The sequence below is a fragment of the Neopsephotus bourkii genome, unplaced genomic scaffold, assembly GCF_033783945.1.
Source record: "Neopsephotus bourkii isolate Nb327-2 ecotype Australia unplaced genomic scaffold, CSIRO-AGI_Nbou_v1 NB_33, whole genome shotgun sequence".
Taxonomy (NCBI): domain Eukaryota; kingdom Metazoa; phylum Chordata; class Aves; order Psittaciformes; family Psittacidae; genus Neopsephotus; species Neopsephotus bourkii.
This window is the reverse complement of record NW_026900550.1, coordinates 174,805-195,312: the sequence shown is the minus strand read 5'-3', so window position 1 is coordinate 195,312 and position 20,508 is coordinate 174,805. Positions and strand designations below refer to the sequence as shown.

General features: G+C 40.4%; 1 long non-coding RNA gene across 1 annotated transcript in view; it reads right to left on the bottom strand.

The window, feature by feature from the left end:
• The window catches only part of LOC133207691 (uncharacterized), a 209,424-nt gene that overhangs the window by 77,750 nt on the left and 111,166 nt on the right, over positions 1-20,508 (bottom strand). Inside the window, exon 2 of the long non-coding RNA XR_009724123.1 lies at positions 7,314-7,425. This is a non-coding gene — a long non-coding RNA (uncharacterized LOC133207691). The remainder of the gene's footprint in view (positions 1-7,313; positions 7,426-20,508) is intronic.

Here is a 20,508-nt window from a genome sequence, read left to right as displayed (position 1 = left end):
TTCTTGGCTGGAATAAAGATGGTCAGACTGCTGTTCAAATGCCTATGAGTCTTTAATGATCAGAGTGTGTTACTCCCTTTAACTGTGCTACACAGCCTTCTATTTGGGTAGTTAGGCTTGAAAACTCAAGAGTGGTTTTAGGGTTGAACACTTTATGTGTTTCAGATTCAGTTATAAAAATGTAAAGCAGAAAATCCATGGTGTTGCTACTTAACCCCACTATTCATAACACACTTCCATTACCTCCCTGCTTTTCTTTGAGAAACAGATCAAAAGAACTTTCTTTTTCAGTGCTTCTTTACTTAAACTTATCTATAAAACTGAAAGGTGATTGTCAGAGTTCATATATCAAAATGGAGAAAAGCAGAGGAAGTTCTTCAGGGAAAGAAACATTATCAAACGTACATTCAAATTCTGACATACTTCCTGGAATTGAAGGAACTGTGGAGAAACGGCTCATACCCTCACAGGCATTTTCTTTTCACATTTAGGAGAAAGTGTCCTTTAGTCCTAAAGACAACATCTAGGTTATATTTCTGTCATTGTCCCCTATTTCTGCCTTCATCTTACACTCTCTCAAACTTGTAATCAGATCCATTTATAAATCAAATAAATGAACTGTTACACTGTTATGTAACTATTTTCATTTTAATTAATATAAAAAATAAACAACTTGCATATAATACAATGGACAAGAAGAACAATCTTTGGCATGAGCATTCGCTCAACACACTTCTTACATATGTAACAAGTGTAAGTTATTTTTCTTACACTTGTTCTAATTAAGCCTTCTCATAATCAGCGCTTCCTAATGACTTTTTTCCAGCCCAAGCTTTCTAAGAACACCTCACTCAAGTGAGATCCATCTGTTTCAGGCCTGAAGGAAGTTTTTCTTGTTTTGATTTCTTTTTAAAATGAGCCTTGCAGCTAATGCATGACATTTCCAAATGACATCCCAAATCCAAAAGAGTAGGAAGATTTTTCTTTTCAGAAAGTCAGTGTTTCCATGTATATTTGTTGCTTCTCCCTTTCCATTTTTTAATTGTTTTTAAAAAACATGAGCAATATTGGATTCTAAATGTATAAAGCTACATGAAAGAATAGCACATCATATTTCTGCTATTTGAATCTTTTATCTGCATTTCATTTAAAGCTATGGAGCATTAACATCTACATTAATTTGCAATTAATGTAAGCTATTGTCAAGTAAGCAGGATATCTGGCAACTCAGCAGCAAATTCTTTCAGAAATGTCTTTTGGCTTCATTATAATAGAGGTTTTTCTTCCCTATCTTTCTTTATAAGTCCACACTGCCTTCATTGCCACCTGCAATGTGTTTCTTTAGAGCATGAAATTCTACTGAAATAAATGTGCTCTTGTAAAGACTGAACTTCCAAAGTGCGTTCTGGATGCCTTACACTGGCGTCTATCCAAAATACCTTTCTGTGGGTTTCATCCTGCTGGAATGCTGCCACTAGCAATTGTGCTAGCAAAATGACAAACATAGTATTTGTAGTTCCTAGAGGGGTGTGTACATGCTTTTGCTTCTGGTTTTAGTATTACACAGTACACCAGGGAAGGATAAGGGTTTGTTGACTGCTGGTTTTGTTTGTTTGGGTTTTTTTTTTTTACAAGGATACACCACAACCTTCCTTTCTTTTCACAAAGCTCAAACATTATGTTCACTATTAGTTGACAGCATGCTCATTCAGGCTAATTATGTGAACTTCTTCCCAGAATGAGATTATAAAACTATCAGGCAATCAAACAGGACTGCCTATATTGACTAGAGATTACCACGTGGTCACTGGAGTAGACAGTTTTCTTGTTGGTAGAAGAAATCACAATGCAATTGTAGACAGTTTTCTTGTTGGTAGAAGAAATCACAATACAATCCATTGGTCACTTATGGGACTGCAACGGCAGTAGGCTGACAGGCAGCCTTCTTGAAACAAAAAATTGAAGAAACTGGTAAAGGCAGTTTTCTCTCTGAATACAGTATTCTGTTATGATGTCAAGGGCATCATATAGTAAGTTTTCCCTAGTCTTAACTTGTGAAAACAAGGTAAAAACAATGAGAAAGACATTGAACTGGAAGACAGCATTCACGTAAAATCACTTTACAAAATGCTTATTCTACCTACTCAGATATCAAAATGAAGAGACTGTAGCATTTGCTTGCTTAACTTTTAAGTTATTTTTAAGTTAAAGATGGTTTTCACATTGTCCCTTTCTTCCTGCTCAAAATCGCCCCACATTTTAATAATAATACTTATTATCAAGGAGCCTCATGGACATTTCACCCAATATAAATTTTCTGCAAAGTCGTGGATGCCCTTCAGGCCAGTTTATGAAGACACTGGAAAAGGATCTTCCTGAACTAGCAAATATTTAGCCATCTTCTGGCTTCTAACATAAGATATTATGATAATATACTAATGAATATGCAATGGAAATATAATTTGTTTGAAAATATCACAAAATCATTTTCATCAAAGTGAAATTATTGAGTCAACTTGAAAACAAAATGGTCAACTTCTCCATTTAAGCTTCTACGTGTGGTATTTATGTCTTCCCCATTTCTGGGAGAAGAAATCCCCACAGAACCCCCCTGTGTTTATTACCTACAGTATCTTACGTCAGTGAGTTACCAGAGCTTTTCATAAAGTAAATTCTCTCAAAAAATTATGCAGTCGCTTCTGCTTATTAGAGGCCAACAGTCGCCAAAACAGGGGTCTCTGTAATATAACTCCAGTTACTACCTTGATAGACAAGATCTCTGGGTGCTATATATAAGCAGATAGACAGTATGGCCACTATTTAAACCAGAATCCAAACACTCAGATTCTGTCAGTCATTAGAATCAAAGTAGACACTTCACTTGCTGACAGTCTTTCCACTTTAATGGGAGAGAGACACATTATTGGATTGTTGTCACTTTATGTTATTTTTTCAGGATTAATTTAGTTTTTAAGCTTTAATACTGCATTTCACACAGAATTATAGACTGACATACAAATGTTAATATAACAACAATTGACCCTACAGGCATCTACAAATTCCGATCTATCAATGGCTGTCAACATGCCTAAGTACTAACAGCAAACTTGGCATAAGAAGTATTTCAGAATTTGTTAAACATGTTGAAAAATATTGCTTTTTCCATCCACTCTCTACAGCTGTAGGTTCCCTCATCATATTTAAGCCTGATTTTGGAAAGACTCTATAGGGATTGCCTCAGAAGTTTCTCATCCTACTTGCTCCCATGGATAAATTTAATCCAGTTTTGCACTGGAATAAGCCCATATGATTTGGTTTATATATTTTATGATATCTTACACAGCTATGCATCTCCACAACAATATTTGCAAATAGAAAGCAGACTCTTCTCAACAGGTACAAGTGACAGTTTTAGCAAATGACTCAAATATTTGACAAACTGAAGTATCAGCCTTCCTTGATGAAAACTAGAATGAATTAAGAGTAATGAGCTGCCTAACAGAGTTTAGATGGTCTTGCTTAGCATCAACTTCTATAAGCTTTCTGGAGGTCTGATCCAATTCTTTAAACAGTCTGTTATTTCCTTCATCCCCAAAAGACAAAGGAATACCTCAGGAGGTTAAAAAAATGGCCTGAGGCCTTCCTGTGTGAAGAACAAAACTGTTTTGAAAACAACCAGACAGTGCTTCAACCAAAAGAAATTCTTGAAAAAGAGGGCTAAGAGCTCTGGTGGACGTACCCTTGTATTTCAATAGAAGAAAAACTCTGTTAGGAATATTTCAGGCAAAATGTGTGATTTTTCTTGAAGATGGTTTTGATTAAATTTACATTTAAGAAAATATGCAGTTTTTACAGAATTTTTACTATACTTTATACTATATTTTTCTGTATATATAGAAAAGTTTTTATTCTTTCCTTTAAATACATTCTCTGACAATGAAAAAGTGCTAGAAATTAAGACTGAATTTTTCATGAGAAATCATGGCTGCAGCCGTGACAGAGTGAAACTCTTCACCTGGAACTCTGTCAGGTGGGCCGTAACGTTTTCCTCGAAGTTCTACCTTTTGGAGACAAACTGTGGAGAAGTATTCAAACTCTCTTCCTCAAATCTTCCCTGATGAATACTGAGAAAATTTTAGTTATCTGTGCAGGATCAGGACCAAAAATCTTTAAATGCTCTACAAAAGCTACTAAACAATCATTTTTGTTGTCATTTTTTTTCAGTTGTAGATATGTTCAGAAAGTCTAAAAAAAAAAAAAGATTCTCTACCCCCAAAATTCCTTAATTTTCTCACAAGGCTCTTAAGGAAAAAATAAGAAACTTTTTCTCTAAATTGGCAGGGTTTTTTACAGTGCCAAAGATCAGCAGCAGATATTTAGATATGACAGAAGAGAGGTACAAGTTTTTTGCTTCAGGCTGTAGGATAGCTTACATTTTTCCCCCTCTAATACATATTTTTTTTTTAACAGATTTAAAGTCAAGGCTGCCTTCTAGTAGGACTTATTCAAGATTTATCCTACTTATAAAAAAACACTGCAATTACTATAGACTATCTGATAACTTCCAAGAGATGAATGAGGGGCTCTAGATCAGTTCATAACATGCAGATACATTCCCCACTGGTGATTTCAGCCGTGAGGCGAAGGTCTCCATTTACCATTGGCCTGGGACATCAGTTTCTTTCCAGATAAGCACAGATCATCTCAGTGTGACATAGATAAAGGGCATTTTTCAGTTATGTTTCTGAACAATCTGTTCCACCCACGTTATGCTAATTCTGCCACCCACTTAAAACTTTTTGGTCCAAAATTTTGCATCCTTCTAGTCCTCCTTTTATATTCCTTTATTCATTCCTTCAGCAAGCTGTCTGCCACCTCCCCAGTGTTCACTGAAATTTTTGTAGAGGCTATATCCATAAGAAACAATCATTGCCTACCTCTCTAGTTCAAATTTGACTTCTTTGAAAATGACGTATTGGCCTCTCTAGTCAAGGTGCGGAAGTATGACACCCATGTTAAGCTCAGAACACCTAAAGCAATGTTTCTAATTAGTTTTCTTTTCCAACCATTATCCAAAGTCTCTGCTGACAGTCCTTCATATTACCAGACCTATCTCCAAAGCCAGAAGCAGACACAATGAAGACACAACGGCAGGTACAAGCCCACCTATCACCTAACCAGTAGCACATGCTGTCACATGCTTAATATCCTTCCTCATCTTTCCCATTACTGCCTGATGTTTCATGTGCAAAAAGAGGCTGTCTCCCTACTACAGTTGACCAGCTTTATCACCCTTCCAACTGTGCCAATTGATCATTTTTCCCATGCTGCTTTTCCACTTTTGGAGAGGACTCCTTAGAACCATTTCCTGCATCACTTGATTAGAGAGCTTAACATTCCTCTTGAAAAATCCACTCTGACATCTACCGATTTATTTTGTGTAAGTAAAAATCAGTGATAGCCGGCTGTTGTGTGCTTGTATCACACCTAATGGGCAGACAAATGGCAATACATACTTTCTTTGCACTTCATCACAAGCACAGATGTTTGTACTATAAAATCTTGATACCAAGAACAAATCAATTTTTACTGTAATTTCAGAGTCTAGTGTAAAGGTCATGGCTGATGACAGACTCCAGAATTTGTTGGCAAAAATTATTCTAATAAAATAATAGTCCTGGAATGAGTATCTGTCCTTTTTCTAGGGTGTTGCATTTGATAACTCTGAGTCTGTACAAGATAGATAAATCCAAAAGAAAAGAAATTTAAAGTTACGATGTAATAATTATATTCTTTCATTAGATCTGAAACAGAGTTTGAGCCTCTGTTATCAGTTCATTGAATTCACAAATCCTTATTTAATAAAAGTTAATTTCCAGCTATGTAATTGTCCCCCTTGGACATGTAAGAAAGACAGATTAAATACCTCAGGTAATGATATATGAGTTTAATATTTTAAAGGTATCATTATTATTGAAAGATTTCCTGTACCTGATAAAAATAATTATTTGTCTCTAATAGAACAAAAGATTGGGCTCCACAAAATTGAAATGTTCAGGTTTAATTTATTAATTCTATCGTTTTTAAGCTCTTCACAGGTTACATTAGCCCTCATTTTACTGAGTTATAAGAGGTGGCATTGTTAAATTATTTTTTTTCTGCCTCTTTTTGGCCTTCATAAATACATTAACCTAGCCATATGAGCTGCCTGTCAGATGTAACTTCAGCTTCTGACCATAATAGTCAAGTAGCTGGAATCCTGCTATATATAGACTTTTGATTCTGGCATTTCCTTTATTCTTAAGGACACATACTGGACACACACTTCATGCTGAGTTCAGAAAATGAAGGTTAGATTGAGATCCAAAGAATTATTTTGCTAGGTTACCTTTACAGGTAGAAAAAAAACATACAGCTATTAACATAAGACAAAATTGGAGGTTATCCATCTTTTAAACCCTCCAGTGTTACACAAGCAAGTTGGAAAGCAAATCAGACAGATAACCTACCCTTGCAGCTGTTCGTATATAACACTATTTGAAGAGGGAGTAGCTAAAAATGCAATTCTAAGTGAGGTTTTACCAGTTTATGAAACATCAATAACATTTACCATCATATGAAATCTGCATTTTCCATCTCCTTCTCATAGTAGATGTTTTGCTCATTTTCCTTGGAATTTACACTCTAGAGAGCCCACAACACATTTAAAGTAGTGGCTTAGTGTACCTCCCATCTCAGAATATCAAACTATCTTTTTTTCCCTGTTAAAACAGGCAAGAGTCAGATCTGGACTGTTACTTGTGTTGAGTGGTGGGGTATTTTTCCTCAAGAAGTTTCATTTACTACTCAAGAACAATGACATTATTATTCATGAGAAACAGTTCCTTATTTCCAATTTATTTGCAAAATTCTTGGAAGATACAGCAAGAGCAAAGCAAAAATCACAAGACTGTAGGTGAAGACAAAAAGCGCAATATGAGCAAAGGCTAAGGAAAGACACTTAAATATGTCACTCTGTTTAAGAGCTGGCTTAGACCCATTATAATCCCGCCTAGGTCTTGTGACCCTGAAGGGCTCTCCTCACCCTTCCCTGACTGAAAGCAGCAGTTCAGTCAATGGAACCAGTGTGTTTGACTGCACAAACAGTGCCTCCACTACAGGTCTCAGTTCTGATGGCTGGTCAACAAACTCTTCTGGGAAGGTCCATTTTGTGACTATTACAATGATGACTGAGTCAAGAACACAATTTTCAAAAACATGAGTTACTTTATAATTACAAAATGCACAGAAATTTTGACTTATTTTCTACTTACCAGTGCTTGTGGAGTTGTTGGGAAAAGCTTAACCATTCTGTCTTAGCATCATCATTTCAGTATCTATTTTTACTTATGTTCATTTAGCATTCTGTTGCTTCTAGCTTCAGCCCTAGAAAAGTGAACTCATTTCAGACTCTGTAGAGTCAAGTGAAAGGCTTTCTTAGCTTAACAATGGTTTAGGTTGGAAGTGGTCTTAAAGCTCACCCATTTCCACCCCGCTGTCATTGGCAAGGGATACTTCCCACCAGACCAGGTTGCTCCAAGCCCTGTTCCACCTGGCTTTGAACACTTCTAAATGACTCCTCTTAAAAGTATCCGCTTAGCATGTCCTTCACAAAATATTACACAAGGAAATCTCTTCCACCACACACACATAACATTGCATTAAAATATGGGCATTGTCTTGTTTTTCATGCATGTATTCAAATTTTGGAGTTATCAAATTATTATTTGGAGTTATGTGAACCACAGAAGGCACATGAGTGTGCCAGAAAAGGGAAAAGAAAAAATTGGAAAATTATTAGTATCTTTCTTCCAGGTGCCAGAGAATTTCACAGTTCCATTTCAGCAGGACTTTTGAAAATTCAAGGACTTTAAAAAAGGCAATAAAATATTTAAGCAGTAATTGAAAACTTGCCTACCTATGTGTGAACAACATGGATGGATTCCTAATCCGTTCCTAAGCTCAGTCTTTTTAAACTAAACATACACTTGTACAAATTCATGCAAGGAAAGGATGCCTTGTAGAAAGAAATGTAAGAATCATAGAACCATACAATCATAGAATAGTTAGGGTTGGAAAGGACCTTAAGATCATCAAGTTCCAACCCCCATGCCATGGGCAGGGACACCTCGCTCTAAACCATATTACCCAAGGCCTCGTCCAACCTGACCTTGAACACTGCCAGGGATGGAGCATTCACAACCTCCTTGGGCAACCTATTCCAGTGCCTCACCACCCTAACAGGAAAGAATTTCCTCCTTATATCCAGTCTAAACTTCCCCTGTTTAAGTTTTAACCCATTACCCCTTGTCCTACCACTACAGTCCTTAATGAAGAGTCCATCCCCATCATCCCTATATGCCCCCTTCAGATACTGGAAGGCTGCTATGAGGTCTCCACACAGCCTTCTCTTCTCCAGGCTGAACAGCCCCAACTTTCTCAGCCGATCTTCATATGGGAGGTGCTCCAGTCCCCTGATCATTCTCTAATAGTTTTGATTATATCACAGTATCACAGTATCACAGTATGTTAGAGATTGGAAGGGACCTCAAAAGATCATCTAGTCCAATCCCCCTGCCGGAGCAGGAACACCTAGATAAGGTTACACAGGAACGTGTCCAGGCGGGTCTTGAATGTCTCCAAAGAAAGAGATTCCACAACCTCCCTGGGCAGCCTGTTCCAGTGTTCCGTCACCCTCACTGAGAAGAAGTTTCTTCTCAGGTTTAAGTGGAACCTCTTGTGTTCCAATTTGTACCCATTTCCCCTTGTCCTTTCATTGTTTGCCATTATATAGCTGTGTTGTGGACGGAATGTACAACCCTTTGTAGATTCTATATTGGTAAATTCTCAAAGCTTTGATACAAGGATACACAGCTCTAGTTGCACACAAGAGAAGCTATGATACTCAGAAATTCTGAATCCTTGAGTCTCTTATTCTTAATAAGGTCTGTCATAGTCCAGTGATAAATGTCATAGGAAAGCTTCAAAGTAAACAAATCTTAAATTGCAATGAACTATACAAAGCCAGGTGATTTTATTTTGCTCCTAATTTAATCACAAAACTAATTACCTCAGAAAGTGAAATAATCATTGTTTCAGAATGACTGCAGTGGGAAGAAAGGAATGAAAGGAATGAAACAAAGGAATAATCGTTGTGCTTCAGTATCCATGCTTATACACTGCTTGGATACTCTAAGAGCATCTTGCAAAAAACTTCTGCATTCTACCAGATTGCATTCTTCCAAGAAGAGCAAACATAGATCTGGCCACATTTAAAATGTATTACTGGCAAAGGAGAAGAAAGGAGTACTGATAGTAACTGCATTCAGTGAGTTCTGAATTCAGCAGCAGAAAAGCACATGCTGCTCACTGAATGTTGGTACCAGTCTATTTTAGGGGACAATTCTCTGGCATCAAGCTGTATGTTCAGTCAATGGGAACAAAGTTAGTCTTGAGTAATGATGAAGCAGAAAAGAGACATAGTGGAGAGAAAATAAGGAAGAGAATTGCTTTCTGAAATAAGATAATTGCAGAAGGTGAATAGATTAAAACTTCTGCCCTTAATTCACAAATGGAGCAGTACAGAAAAGTTAATTCCTTCCACTGGGGAGAGGGAGGGAATGAAATCACTCAGTAAACTTGTACAGCACAAGCTACAGCAGTTGTAAATACCAAATGTAAGTAAATATGCTTCACTTTCATTTTTTGAATAACAGATTTCCTATTTGTTTCATGATAATTATAGGTAGTAGGGTGGCAACATTAAGAAGTTTATTAAGCCATGGCAGGCATAGCCTGGAGGATGGCATGCCAATTGGAAATGTCAGAAGCCATGTGCTCCATACTCCTGTGATTTAAATCTCTGTTATGTATCTCATGTTCAGTGCTGTTACAATTAATTTTCATAAATAGGTGCAATCCATCTGTCTTCAGTCTCATTTTTAAAGAAATTCTGACATGAAAATTTGGATATATTTTTATAATCCTCTCTACATGTATTTCCATGTATAACATGCATTTCCTCCCTGCCCTCTATTTTTGGTTCTAATTTTCACCCTTGCTGCTAAGCAGCACATCTATTAAAAACAGTCTCAGAGGGAAAGTTAATTTGAACTCAATTTGTAAATATTAAGTTAAAAATGCAATTAATCTAATATTTTGAAATGGAAAGGGAACATCTCAAATACTGATTGTCTTCTTTATGAAAGTGTTTGAGACACCATAATAATTTGCATTAGGAGATATTTTTTAAATCATATATTTCAATCAACAGTAATTTTTGAAAATTATCTAAACTTGTTTTAAAAAATGAGTTGACACTACATGCCTCAATTCAGGTGTAAGAGCAGAAGAGTTTTGACTGATCCTGAAACTATCTTTTTTCTTCCTTTATTTTTCCGTACTGCCATCAAACTGAAGGGATTTCTTTCTTCCTCTTCTACTGTATTGTGTTGATCTGCTCTTCCAAACTAGAGCAGGGGGACCTACCAGTAGAATATTTATTTGAGGAAGCTGTTAGGCAAAGAGAGGGAAGCAGCAAAAAGCAAATAAGCAATAGCTCTCCTGACATCCTCAGTCTGCATAATTCCTGATACTTAAAATTTGAGATCAATATTTTTAAAGGTAGTAATTCTCAGTGGGAATGTTACACCTAAACAAACTTTTAAATTGGTCTCTGTTGTAGCTAAACATGGGAGCAGATGCTTTTTATTTCAGTCATGGGATTTCCTAGTCAGGAAGCAAGTGGTTCCACTCCATTTCTCATGTAGATCTCCTGTACAGAAGAGTTTTTACAGGCTTGATGTACTGAAATCACTGTTCACACACAGAAGAACTGATTTGCAAATATATATATTCAGAAATTATTTTCAGAAAGAATATACAATTTGTACATATTGTACACCAATGCGCGCAGCATGGGAAATAAGCAGGAGGAGCTAGAAACCTGTGTTAAGTCAAGAGATTATGACCTGGTGGCAATTACAGAGACGTGGTGAGACAGCTCACATGACTGGAATATAGTCATGGAGGGCTATGTCCTTTTCAGGAAAGATAGGCCAGCCAGGCGGGGTGGTGGGGTTGCTCTTTATCTGCGAGAGCAGCTACAGTGCGTTGAGTTCTGTCCGGGGACAGATGACGAGCAAGTTGAGAGTCTGTGGGTGAGAATTAAGGGGCAGGCTGGCAGGGGCGATACTGTTGTGGGGGTCTTTTACAGGCCACCGGATCAGGGTGAGGAAGTTGACGAGGCCTTCTACAGGCAGCTGACAGCGGCCTCACAGTCACAGGCCGTGGTTCTTGTGGGGGATTTTAACTTCCCTGATGTTTGCTGGAAGGACTACTCAGCAACACAGCCACAGTCCAGGAGGTTCCTCCAGTGTATGGATGCTAACTTCCTCATGCAAATGGTGGATGAGCCAACTAGGAGAGGAGCGCTGCTGGATCTCATCCTCACTAACAAGGAGGGTCTGGTTGAAGGAGTGAAGGTTGAGGGCTGCCTTGGTTGCAGCGACCATGAGATGGTGGAATTCAGGATCTTGTGTGGTAGGGCCAGTAGAATAGCAAGTAGAATTGCAACCCTGGACTTTAGCAGGGCAAACTTTGGCCTCTTCAAGCAATTGCTAGGGGAAATCCCATGGGCTAGGCTGCTTGAAGGTAAAGGGTCCCAAGATAGTTGGTTGATGTTCAAGGACTGCTTTTTCCGAGCTCAAGATCAGAGCATCCCGACACGTAGGAAGTCAAGGAAGAGGGTCAGCAGAGCTGCGTGGTTAAATAGGGAATTGCTGGGTATGCTCAAGTGGAAGAGTTTACAGGTCATGGAAGGAAGGGCTGGCCACTTGGGAGGATTATAAGGCTGTTGCTAGAGGATGTAGGAAAGCTGCTAGGATGACTAAGGCCTCCTTGGAATTAAAGCTGGCGAGAAGGGTCAAGGACAGCAGAAAGAGTTTTTTCAAATACATGGCAGATAAAACTAACACCAGAGGCAATGTAGGCCCGCTGATGAACGGGACGGGTGCCCTGGTGACAGAAGATGCAGAGATGGCAGAGTTACTTAATGCCTTCTTTGTCTCTGTCTACTCTGCCAGAGGCAGTCCTGAAGAGCCCTGTACCGCTGAGACCTCAGATGAAGACAGGTCAACGGAGTGGTTTCCCTTAGTCGATGAGGAATGGGTTAAAGACCAGTTGAGCAATCTGGACATCCATAAATCCATGGGTCCAGACGGGATGCGCCCGTGGGTGCTGACGGAACTGGCGGAGGTCATTGCTAGACCGCTCTCCATCATCTTTACCAAGTCTTGGGAAACGGGAGAGGTGCCTGAGGACTGGAGGAAAGCAAATGTCACTCCCGTCTTCAAAAAGGGCAAGAAGGAGGACCTGGGTAACTATAGACCAGTCAGCCTCACCTCCATTCCTGGGAAAGTGATGGAACACCTTATCCTTGGTGCCATCTTAAGGCATATCAAGGATAAGAGGGTTATGAGGGGCAGTCAACATGGCTTCACCAAGGGGAAGTCATGCTTGACCAATCTCATAGCCTTTTATGAGGAAATAACACGGTGGATGGATGATGGCAGAGCGGTGGATGTGGTCTACCTTGACTTCAGCAAAGCCTTTGAAATAGTCTCCCACAGCATCCTCACATCTAAATTGAGGAAGTGTGGTCTGGATGATTGGGTAGTGAGGTGGACTGTGAACTGGCTGAAGGAGAGAAGCCAGAGAGTTGTAGTCTATGGGGCGGAGTCTAGTTGGAGGCCTGTGTCTAGTGGAGTGCCTCAAGGGTCGGTACTGGGACCAGTATTATTTAATATATTCATCAACGATTTAGATGAGGGAATTGAGTGTACTATCAGCAAGTTTGCTGATGACACTAAGCTGGGAGGAGTGGCCGACACGCCAGAAGGCTGTGCTGCCATCCAGAGAGACCTGGACAGGCTGGAGAGTTGGGCAGGGAATAACTTGATGAAATATAACAAGGGAAAGTGTAGAGTCCTGCATCTGGGCAGGAACAATCCCAGGTTCCAGTATAGACTGAGGAACGACCTGTTAGAGAGCAGTGTAGGGGAGAGGGACCTGGGGGTCCTGGTGGACGACAGGGTGACCATGAGCCGACACTGTGCCCTTGTGGCCAAGAAGGCCAATGGCATCCTGGGTTGTATTAGAAGGGGGGTGGTTAGTAGGTCGAGAGAGGTACTCCTTACCCCCTACTCTGCCCTGGTGAGACCTCATCTGGAATATTGTGTCCAGTTCTGGGCCCCTCAGTTTAAGAAGGACAGGGACCTGCTGGAGAGAGTCCAGTGCAGGGCAACTAGGATGATTAGGGGAGTGGAGCATCTCCCTTATGAGGAAAGTCTGAGGGAGCTGGGTCTCTATAGTTTGGAGAAGAGGAGATTGAGGGGTGACCTTATTAGTATATATAAATATATACAGGGGGAGTGTCACGAGGATGGAGCCAGGCTCTTCTCAGTGGCAAACAATGATAGGACAAGGGGCAATGCGTACAAACTGAAACACAAGAGGTTCCACTTAAACTTGAGAAGAAAGTTCTTCTCAGTGAGGGTGACAGAACACCGGAACAGGCTGCCCAGGGAGGTTGTGGAGTCTCCTTCTCTGGAGACATTCAAAACCCGCCTGGACACGTTCCTGTGTAACCTTATCTAGGTCATCCTGCTCCGGCAGGGGGATTGGACTAGATGATCTTTTGAGGTCCCTTCCGATCTCTGACATACGGTGATACTGTGATACTGTGAAATGATTAGAAGTAAAAGAGATTCCTTACTCTGAAATTGCAGACATTATTGTCTGACATGCAGAAATGACTGTGTTGTCTGTTGTATTGTGTTTAAAAGGCAAGGTGTTGGTAGCAGGGGAGCTACAGGTGTGGCTTCTGTGAGAAGTTTTTAGAAGCTTCCCCCATGTCCAATTGAGCCAATGTCAGCTGGCTCCAAGACAGAACCATCACTGGCCAAGGCCAAGCCCATCAGTGGTAGCACCTTTGGATAACTTCTTTTAAAAGGGGAGGGAAAACCCCTGAGCAGCAGAAACTGCAATCTCAGAGACTGAGAATCTGAGAGAGAAATAGCCCTTCAGACCCAAAGATCAGTGCAGAAGAAGGAAGGAATTGCTCCAGCTGCCAAAGCAGAGGTTCCCCTGCAGCCGGTGGTGAAGATCATGGTGAGGCAGGATGTGCCCCTGCAGCCCATGGAGGTCCATGGTGGAGCAGATACGCACCTGCAGCCTATGGAGACACCATGGGTCTCCCAGGAGACCACACACCAGATCTGGGTGTGTCCAGAGAAAGCTGTGACCCCGTGGGAAGCCCACACTGGAGCAAGCTCCTGGCAGGACCTGTGGCCCCCTTGAGAGTGGAGCTCAGACTGGACCAGGTTTGTTGGCAGGACTGGTGACCCTGTGGGGGACCCACACTGCAGTAGTCTGCACCTGAAGGATGTACCCTGTGAAAGAGACTCATGCTGGAGCAGCCTGCTCCTGACAGATGCATCTCACAGAAGGGATGCATGCTGGAGCAGAGGAAGAGTGTGAGGTGTACTCCCATAATGAGGAAGGAGCAGTAGAGACAACATGAAATGAACTGACTAAAACCCCTGCTCCCTTTCCCCCTGCACTGGCAGGGAATGGAGGAGGTGGAGGGAATGGGAAGTGAAGCTGAGCCCAGAAAGAAGAAAGGAGTGGGATGAAGCTGTTTTAAGACTTGGTTTTATTTCTCATTATCCTAAACTGATTTGGTTGGTAATAAAGTACATGGATTTCCTTGGGTTGAGTCTGTTTTGCTCATGACAGTAACTGGTGAGTGATCTCTCCCTGCCCTTATCTCGACCCATGAGCCTTTCATTGTATTTTCTCTCACTTGTCCACTTGAGGACGGCAGCGACAGAGCTTCTCTGGTGGGACTTCGCATCAGGTTAGGGTCAACCCACCACACATGTAATAGAAGTAATATTACTCCTATCACACATATGGACAAGCAGAAGGCTATTGCAAACACATAGCTTCTGTTTCTTTCAAATAAAATGAAGTAAAACTAAAAGAAATCAGCAACAACAAAAATTACAGAAGCACTAAAGCAAAACTCATTAATTTCGTTAACTTTCCAGGTGAGGAAAGGATCTCATAATATCACACTGTAAAAAAGCCCAGGCCTTCATATAAAAAAAAACAATTTCAAAGTGCACATTTTCAAATTTGGGGAAATACATTCTTGGATTGCAGTTATGTGCTTGAGGCTGAAGGCTCCTTATTAGTATATGCAAATATGCTTACAAAGTAGAAAGAGAAAAATAAAATAAAAGTATTCCCCAAAAGACAGCAGTTTACCATTTACTTCATTAGCCTACACCAGACTCCCTAAACACTAAATCCACAAAATAAACCAAGTGAAGTGTTTTTTTTTTTTATTTTGAGGTTGGGTTTTTTTGTTTGCTTAAAACACCAGAATTGCAAATCCCTTTAAAATATCTGCTAAGCTTTAGGACTGTATGCAGCAGCCTTATTCATCCAATTTGTAACTCTCCTGTGCAGTAGCAACAAGTTCAGGTGAACCCTATGCCTCCTCAGTCAGGTTGTGTTACAGAATGATGGAATGGTTTGAGTTGGAAAGGACCTTAAACCTCGTCCAGTTTCAACCTCCTGCACAGGCAGGGACACCTTTCACTAGATCAGGTTGTTCCAAGCCCTGTCCAACCTGGCCTTGAACACTGCCAGGGATTCTGGAGTTAACGTTGCTTCTTTGCTTAAGAAGTGAGGGAGAGAAGCCCTTTTCAGGGCACCTTTTTCAAGCATTCCCAGCCATCTACAATCTTTAAGAAAGACTTAAGAAAAGGAAAAGCAGGAGCACAGTCAGTTTGCTCATGGTCTAACAATGTACAAAACATCCAGTATTACAGAGCCGTTTCTGTACAACAATTCATTAAAAAAACCCACCCCTCAGTAGCTGGAAGAAGTAGTCAGTAAAATTCAAACCTTAAAAACCCAATAAAAAAAGAAACAATGCAAATTGATGCTAGCAGTAAGTGCAATTCAGATAGATGCCTGGGGAATTAACAAATCCTTTACAACAAGTCTTTAATGCAAGGTTGGCTGCCTCTCTTAAAGAAGGGCTAGGCATGCAAGATATAATCACTAAGAAATTCTATAAATTAGAATGAAGATGAATATTAAAAAAAGGTTCTTTAATCAAGAGAGAAATGAAATTTTAGAACAGATTTCCAGCAGGAGTACTGAGTGCCCCTCCTTTTTTCTTTCTTTTTTTTTTTTTTTTCAATTTGGTACATATATTAAAATTATTTTCAAGCAATCTTCTTATATACAAGCAAGAACCGATCTTTATGACTCCAGAGGTCCTCTTCTTGTTATATTCCAATGATTTTAAATTTATTCTTCTCCTTTTCTTGAGAAATCACAAAACCCTGTAATTACTAGGAAGGAATAATTTTGCTGTTATGGATATTGAAAACATTCCTTGAGGTTCAAACAAGTATCAAAACCCCCAGTGTGAAATACTCTGCAAAAGCAGTATTTGCTTTGATAGTATACATACTATCTATGAAAATATTCAACAGGAAATGAGGTAAGAGAGGCACATAATCCAGGAGTACACAGAAGCAATGAAAAACTTTTGTTTCATGTCACATACTAAGGATATGAGAACAGCTTCATGTCCTTTCTCTGAACAGTGGCCAAAGACTGATGTCTGACCCCCCAAAAAAGCACTAAGCAAAAAATAAAACTTGAGTGATTCTTCCTGAATACTCTTTGCCTCCAATAGAGGGAAGGGAAGTTCAGAACAGAACCAAAACTTTCTCATTTTTGCTCCAACACTTTAAAACCAAGATCTACACAGTGCACAGTACAAATACGTGTCCATAGATAAAGTCTCACAGAGAACATTTTAATTCTGGTAAGACAGCAATTCTGAAATGAGAAAATTAATGAAACAATAATCTTCCAGAAATTGACTGTTATGACTATTTAAGCCTATTTTTAGTTCATTATTTGAGCTGGTTAATTCTGTAACAAACTCACTCAATTTCCTTAATTGTCTATTTTAAAATTATAATTTTAGCAAACTACTGAACTGGCAAAGAGATATCTGTTCAAATAAATTCCTTTTACTTGAAGTTACTGCCAAGTGATTTTACCATCTGGACATTTACCTCTTTATCAAATGAGTCACCACCACCAAAATCCTTAACTGGTGTCACATGAAGAGTTGCCTGAAGAGGAAAATAAATAAGAAAAAAAAAAAAGTCTATTTTTCACAAGTTCCTAAGCAAGACATGAGCTGTAAGAAGGCACTATTCATCTTATTTAAGTGAAGCTTTGAAGTAGAGGCACTTAGCTTAAGTACAATAGTTTAATGGACTACCTACCACCTTTGAGCTTTCACACAACAACTATAAAACTCATGTTCTTCAAACAGACAGACTTCTCTCCAACCTACCTGGGCTCATAATACACTTTTGTAAGACTCCATCAGTTTCTCTTACTCCTCATCCAGATATTAGCCAGAACTTACCAGCTTCACAACTCAGCTAGTTAAACACAAGACAACAACCATCATGAGGGTGTTGAGGCACTGGCACAGGTTGCCCAGAGAAGCTGTGGCTGCCCTATTCCTGGCAGTGTTCAAGGCCAGGTTGGAAGGGACCTTGTCACCTTGTTCTAACTCTCTGCCATGGGCAGGGACACCTTCCACTAGACCAGGTTGCTTAAAGTACCATCCAACCTTGGCCTTATAGTTGCCCCCAAGACAAAATAGATAGGTGTGCCATTAGTCTGACAAGATAAGGCAACTCTTAGATATGGTCCTAGCTTAGATCTAGCTGAGCAACCATAAACAGGAGGAAGGTTGCTGTCTTTGCTTTCTCCCCTCTGGCTTGGGCAGGGTGGAACACAGAAGTAGGTGTTATTGATGAGGGTGTGTTATTTTTTGGTTGCTGTTTTTTTTTGTTTGTTTGTTTTTTGTTTTTTGTGTTTTTTTTTTTGAAGGAAACTTGTTATTTCAATAAAATTTCACTGTAACCACTGTTAGAGCTTCAGTAGGTAGAAAGTGCTGATCTCATTTATAAGTGATTTTTACAGACCATAGAGAAGGGCACTATCACCACAATGACAAAGGAAGATTAAATTGTCACAGCCACAGTAACACCAGCTTCAAGATAAAGGGGTTATCACTGAATCCCACTTAGGTGTCTTTGTAAAAGCACATGTTACCACACAGCAATTGCAGGTCTGAATCATTTGGATGTGACATTGTGTAAGTCATCTATTAAAGTTCTGCATGATCTGTTATCAGAGTTCTTACCAATAAAAAACAAGCTTTGCACTGTTAAAAGCTAGAATGGTATTTCTGTGTTTATAGATAATGACAGTGAAATTGCTTTACCATTTTTTTAAGCATTCATTACTTAGGTAAGGCACTGAGACAATACTGAAGACAAAAAACTTAATAGAAGTCATTTTAACAATGAGATATAAAAATTTTAAAGGCAGCTTTCTGATCCATGTAATATAGAAGTCATTAACAGATAGGATTGCAACAATTAGCTTAATTTATTATCATCTTGAATGAGATTATTTTTCAGACTTGAAATAACAGATATAACTTAAAACACTCAAAAGGTGAATTACCCCTCTTTCACTATGGTCATCAGCTCAGAGCAGGAGGTGTCATAATTTTGTGTAGCATATGTTGTGAAGATACACTAGTGTAAAAACTTCTTTAAAAAGATTCAGATATGACAGTGACAAAGTAGAGAATTAGAGTGATTGTGAATATCATGGAATGGTTTGGGCTGGAAGGGACCTTAAAGCTCATTCAGTTCCAATCCCCTGCCGTGGCCAGGGACACCTTCCACTAGACCAGGTTGCTCCAAGCCCCGTCCAGCCTGGCCTTGAACACTGCCAGGGATGGGACGGCCACAGGTTCCCTGGGCAACCTGTGCCAGAACCTCACCACCCTCAGAGTGAAGAGTTTCTGCCTAAGAGCTCATCTCAATCTCCCCTGTGTCAGGTTAAAGCCATTCCCCCTTGTCCTGTCCCTACAGGCCCTTGTCCAAAGCCCCTCTCCAGGTTTCTTGTAGCCCCTTTAGGCACTGGAAGTTACTGTAAGATCTCTGCAGAGCCTTCTCTTCTCCAGGCTGAACCAACCCGCAGTCTGAGGGGGATGAAGAAAGACTACAGGGCCTTGGGGCAGATGGTGAAAGACTCTGGGGCTCAAGTGATCTTCTCCTCACTCCTTCCATCTTCCATTGATGATGTGGGACTGAATGGGAAAATTCAGTCCATAAATGATTGGCTTCGAGGATGGTGCTGCAGGCAGGGCTTTGGATTCTTTGGTAACGGCTGGTTTTATAGGGCACCAGTCTGGACAATGGCATATGGGAAAGATTTATCACACAGAGGCAAAAGGATGCTGGGGCAAGAATTAGCAGGGCTCATTTGGAGAGCTTTAAACTAGATCTGAAGGGGGATGGGGTTGTAGCTGGGCTTCCCTCAGTGGGACAGCGCTCCAGAATTGATGAAGACTGGGAGGCCTCCTGTAATCCTAGGGTGAAATCGGTGTGCTCAGCTTGCTCCCTGAAATGTCTGTACACCAATGTGCGCAGCATGGGAAATAAGCAAGAGGAGCTAGAAACCTGTGTTAAGTCAGGAGATTATGACCTGGTGGCAATTACAGAGACGTGGTGAGACAGCTCACATGACTGGAATATAGTCATGGAGGGCTATGTCCTTTTCAGGAAAGACAGGCCAGCCAGGCGGGGTGGTTGGGTTGCTCTTTATGTGCTAAAGCAACTACAATGCGTTGAGTTCTGTCCGGGGACAGATGACAAGCGAGTTGAGTGTCTGTGGGTGAGAATTAAGGGGCAGGCTGGCAGGGGCGATACTGTTGTGGGGGTCTGTTACAGGCCACCGGATCAGGGTGAGGAAGTTGACGAGGCCTTCTACAGGCAGCTGAGAGCGGCCTCACAGTCTCAGGATGTGGTCGTTGTGGGGGAATTTAACTTTAGAATTGCAACCCTGGACTTTAGCAGGGCAAACTTTGGCCTCTTCAAGCAATTGCTAGGGGAAATCCCATGGGCTAGGCTGCTTGAAGGTAAAGGGGCCCAAGATAGTTGGTTGACGTTCAAGGACTGCTTTTTCCGAGTTCAAGATCAGAGCAACCCGACACGTAGGAAGTCAAGGAAGAGGGTCGGAAGACCTGCATGACTAAATAGGGAATTGCTGGGTATGCTAAAGTGGAAGAGGAGAGTTTACAGGTCATGGAAGGAAGGGCTGGTCACTTGGGAGGAATATAAGGCTGCTGCTAGAGGATGTAGGAAAGCTGCTAGGATGACTAAGGCCTCCTTGGAATTAAAGCTGGCGAGAGGGGTCAAGGACAGCATAAAGAGCTTTTTCAAATACATGGCAGATAAAACTAACACCAGAGGCAATGTAGGCCCGCTGATGAACGGG